Here is a 6000-nt window from a genome sequence, read left to right on the forward strand (position 1 = left end):
AGGTCTTTACATTTTACATGGAAAGTCTACTATTGTGCAATAAAAACATCTCTTATTACCTGTATATTTTTTTCAGTGACTGTTTGTTTTAGATGAATTGATTTTTAGGTACGTTAGGAATCCCTTTTATTATATATTATTTGGAAGTGATTCTAAAACAGAATGCTATTAGTTACACAAATAAAGTAATTTACTAAAATAAAATATGATAAATATCGAGTAATTTGAACCTTATAATCCATTTTGCAGTTCAACTACTAGAAACGATCTTGATTTCTTAACTTATGAAATAAATTTATGAAAAACCAAAGGTAGACAAATATCGAGGATTTTTAAATAAGATGCATGGTCTAGTTTTGCAATTAAAGTTGTGCATGTCCAATATACTGGTATCACTTTTTATTGGTTTCAGCTGGATCTAGAAAGTCAATTAAAACAAATACAATCAGAGATAACTCCTTTATTTGATTGACATAATTATTTTCCATAAAGAATTCTTCAATTGGGAATTTTCTCAGTAATGGAATGTTAACACGAATTAGACGTCCCCAGCTTTATTTAACTTCAAACCTATTTGTTATTAATTATTTATTCCACTTTGAAGATTGTAAAAAGGGAAATGCTTCTTGCTCTTGATGAATGTAGGTCGTATCCCATAAGGACTTTTATTTTAAAGTTAAATTCGTTTTAACTTTTATGAGATCGACTCTTGACAGCTATTAAGTGTAGTGCTTAAATTACGTGTATTAAGTGTAATATGTGTGCTTGATTAGTTGAAATAAAGCAATTTTTAACTCATTTTATTAAAAATTAATTTAGTTAGTAAAATAGTTAATTCATTTTTTGTCACTGTTTAAAGAATAAGAACATTAAAGTGTAGTGCTCCTGAATTACTGTTTGTATTCAAGAAGGCTTAGTTTCAAGCAGCTGCCTTTAGATACGAAAAGTAATCTTTGTATTTAACTGCAGAATGTGCACTCTTGCAAAAGTTTGTACTCTGTACTGTATATTAGATACTCATTGAAAAAATACAAGGTGTCTCAAAAACCTTGACCGCGGCTTTTATTTCTTAAATATTGATCACAGAAATATACTGTAAATTACAAAGTTGCGTAAAAAAGGTGCAAAATGTTATGGAATCAATTAAAATTTTCTGGGAATTAAACTTTAAGAAATACAAAATTTAAATTTTTATACGGACCCCGTACAAAAAAAAATTCCCAATGAGTAAAATGTGCCCCATTTTTTAATAAGGTCATGTACAAAATTTCAGAATTTTATCATGAAAACTCACAAAGATATGTTAAAACAAAGTTGGTGAAGGGTCAATCACAAATTAAAATGCAAATTTTTACAGCTTCAGTGCAGATGACGCGACGCAGGAATGCATCATACGGAAATAAAATATGCCTTATATCTTTAGTTTTAAATACAAGTTTTAAAATCTCTGCTTCCGGAAAAATACTTTAAAATTTTATATCATGAATTACAGAATATAACTTAAAAATAGCAGAGTCAATGAACTTGTAAAAAAACTTATGTAATCTTTCCTTAAGTAATCTTTTCTTTAAGTTATTATTTCTACAAATTTTTAATACTTTTGAACCAATAAATAGCAAAATTATTATTTATTTATTCAATCATTACTTTCTTTGTTAATTTGTGTCGACCCCTAAAACATGAACATCCGTTATGAGTTTTCCTCTTCGCGAACTCATATCCAGGCATCGAAAAGTGGTTTAAGTCAGCATTTATGTAGTTTCATATCTTTGAGACATTTTGTGATAAATTGCTGAAATTTTGTACATGACCTTATGTGGTCATTGTGGCGGATGTGGCACATTTTACTCACTGGGATTTTTTTTTTTTTTTTTTGTATTGGGTTTGTATAAAAATTTAAATTCCCTGAATCCCCTTATTTCCCTGAAAATTTTAATCGATTTCATAACATTTTACACCTTTTTTTTTTACGCAACTTTGTAATTTACAGTATATGTCTATGATCAATATTTAAGGAATAAAAGCCACGGTCAAGGTTTCTGAGACACTCTGTAGACAGATTGTGAAAACTTCATTATCAGTGATTGCTTGTTTTCTGGAGTGGTGTTAAGAGTCCGCTTGATAGTGGCTCATGGTCTGCTCAACGAAGTGGTACTATCTTCTGTGCGGTGCGGGGAGTGTAATGATGGTCCTCTCACATTTTTTCCAAGTCTTTATTTTTCTTTTAGTTGAATTGCCTGTTGGACAAATAGGGTATAAAAATATTGTCAAAATCTTAAATGAATTTTTTTTTTCTTCTGTGTAGCTTATTATTCTGGTTGTACACATTTCAAAAGAATTTTTATTATCCCCATCACAAACAAAATTAGACTCGAATCTCGTAATTATGTTTTTTATTTAATTAGAGCTATTTTAAATTTAACCTAGACTACCAAAATATAGAAATAGGATCTAATGATGAAATTATAAATCATTTGAATTCATTTAAAATGACTTGCGTTATTCGTTTCTTTTGCAATTTTTTCAAAACAACATTTTAACGCTTTTATTGCTACACTATCACAAGGGTTTTACACTTAAAAATATTAAATATTTAAATGAGAAAAGCATTTCATTTAAATATTTACAAATATGTAATGTAGTTTTGCGTCCAATCCCAGGCATCCAAAGGTTCATTTCGCATCACAATATATATATATATATATTGTGATGCGAAGTAGATGTTCCGGCTGGGCATTTAAAAAAAAAAAAAACTTTACCGGTATATGAACCTCTAGCGGCAGACTCGTTCAACCGTTCGAGACTAGTTTTCAGATATAGTTATTCAAAGCTATGAGCTCTGGATTCTATGAACAGCGGCAAAGTGGCGTTCACGGTTACGGTTATAGATACAGAAACTCGAAATTTTCGAATGGCATTGCGCACTAAGGGCCAGTTGCAAAATGCTCAGCTTATACAAAAATCCTAAAGAGCGTTGGAACGATACATGTATCACAAAAAATGAGCGCGTTTTGTATGCACAAAAAACAACTCTACATAGTATGATCGACTTAAGACAGCAATATGATGACCACAGATCGGAGAAAAGAATTTTTTATTTATTTGGATAACACATTTTTCGTATTCATCATAGTCAATTACGCATTGCATGCATGTCAGGATACTAACGTGACATTTTTATAACTTCAGAGCGGCGAATACCATTAATTTGGAATGTAACAGAAAAGAAATAGGTAATCCATTGTTTTGAAGAGTCATTCGAAGCTTACTAGAAACATTCGACTGAACGAATTTACTGTTCGAAATTTACTGTTATAATTGCTTAGTTTTGAAAGGCGCGGTTAAAAATATTTATCATATGTATTACTGAATTTATTAGATAACAGAAATAATTTGGAGGATCACTTTTTGTTTCTTTTTCTTTTCTTTTCTCTTTGTTTTCAAATTTTGTTGAAATATGTACAGGGTTGTCGTTGAAAAAAACAACCCTTCCCAGATATGTGAATTCCTAGTAACATATGCGGGCAACTAATCGAATAGAAATTTCAGATCTTGTTATTTGAAGGTTACGTTCGGAATTATGATGATAAAAAATAAAAAAAATCTAGATTTTCAGGGTTACAGTTACAATGAATACATTTTAAAATTTTTGAGTGGCAGTACCCATTATTTTCCTGTGCAAATTGATCAGCGCATTTAAAAACCATAAATGGTGTCGGACCGATGCACGCATATCGAAAATTTTAAACTTTTACAAAGAAGAGTGTTGTAAAGGTCTGATGATGACACACAAGAGCAGATGGAAAAAATAAAAACGTTCATTGGAATTGCACATTTTCAATGTGCCCACCTTTGGAAACAAAGTTAACAACGATGCCGAACGCAACATAGGAGGAGAAATTTGTATAACTTCACGTTTTATGGCATCTTTCAATCCTGACAAATTTGATGTCTACACCTTGGATTTCAGTTACTCCAAAGTAGGGATTGCAGTACCGGTATACCGGGATACCGAATACCGGTATTTTGAGCCATTTGTACAATTTTGTAATACCGGTATTCACAAGTTTAAATACCGGTTTTTCGGTATTTATAAAAATTTTTTAAAATTGTCTCCACTATATGTTCAGATATCGCGAACATAGCAAAATAGTATACGTTTTTGTTTTTATGTCTCCCTAAGAGCGAAATTAATTAGCTAATTAATGGCTTAATTAATTGCTTAAATCTAAATTAGCGAAACATGGATTATCCCTGAAAGAAAATATTGTATCCATAACGATTGATGGAGCAACAATTATGAAAAAAGTTGGAAAGTTGATTGGTGCAAATCAGCAGTTGTGCTATTCACATGGAATTCAATTAGAAGTAATAGATGTATTATACCAAAAAAATAAAGAACAGAAGAATCCAAATACTGTGGATATAGAAACTTCGGATTCCAACTTTGAAAAGAGTGAGAGTGAGAGTGATATTGACAATGAAGATAATGACAATGTAATTGTTGAAGAAGATATTGCTAATGAGGATAAAATATTAACCCATAAGAATTGCTTCCTATAATTTATAAAGTTCGAAAAATTTTTAAGATATTTAAACGTTCCCCTATAAAAAGGATATATTACTAAAATATATACTAACTGAAAATAAAACAGAATATATGTTAATATTAGATTCTAAAACACGTTGGAACAGTTTACTCCTAAGGATGGAATGATTTTTGAAACTGAGAAATCCAATCCAAAAAGCAATAATCGACTTAAACCTGTAAATTAATTTTTCAGATAGTGAATTCGACTTAATATCCAGAATTATATCAGCTCTACTTGCAATAAAACTGACTATTGAGGCATTATGTCGGAGAGATTCTAATTTATTAACAGCTAATGCAACAATAAATTTCATGTTGCAGTCACTGAAAGAACAGCACACATCACTATCTCAAGAATTATGTATTACATTGAAAAATTGAAAAGAAAAAAGGCATACCGAAATAGAAAATGTCTTATGGTATTTACATAATTATAATGATTTTAAAAATGAAATGGAAAAAAAGAAAAGAAAATAACCCATTCAAATCTGATTAAGTTTAGAGTAAATTTTCTTCAAATTTTTTACCCACAAACCTATCAACATTCAGAAGAATTCGGTTGAGTTATCGAAGATTATGATGTCACTACTATCGATAGTGAAAAGGAATTGTCTCTTGAACGAAAATTAGAATTAGCGATAAATAAAAAAATTTCAACGAACCGAAATACAATACAGAAATCGGCTATATTCAAAACCATCCGACGAGAAATCGATTTATTTGAAGATGAGGGATTTAGAGGTAAATACTTAGAAAATGTATATCGCGCATTGCTAACAGTACCACCAACTAGCGTAGATGCCGAAAGAGCGTTTTCGACAGCTGGTCATTTTTACACAAAATTACTTTTCAGGCTTAATGACAGTACAATTGATGCATTATGCTTTTTAAGATCACATTTCAAAAATTTGTAATAGTATCACAGACTGAATAGTGATATTTACACTTTTTTATGATTTAAATAAATAAGACTTTTCTTTACTTTTTTGTGATTATATACTGTTATAATTTATAAATTACAAATTATTTTTTGTGATATTTACACTCTCTAACAAAACTGACAAATAAAACAAAGAAACACCTGTGTTTTCTTTCTTTTTCTAAAATTTCTAATACCGGTATTAAAACCGGTATCCCGGTATTAAGATTTAAAAGATACCGCTTACCGGTATTGGAATTTTGGTCCGGTATTGCAATCCCTACTCCAAAGCCAGAAATCCATCATAGTGAGGTCGGAAGATCACAGTGACTACGGAACTGTAAAATTATGAGAAATGACTCACCAATGAAAATGAATTTCTAAAGTCCTAATGTAGCTGTTGTTTAACATAAGTAACGATGAGCAGAGGAGAACCATCTTGCGTTCTTACAAAGTCATTAACAATATTTTGCTGCTGCAATTCTGGAAA

This window comes from Argiope bruennichi, chromosome X1 (genome assembly GCF_947563725.1).
Source record: "Argiope bruennichi chromosome X1, qqArgBrue1.1, whole genome shotgun sequence".
Classification (NCBI taxonomy): domain Eukaryota; kingdom Metazoa; phylum Arthropoda; class Arachnida; order Araneae; family Araneidae; genus Argiope; species Argiope bruennichi.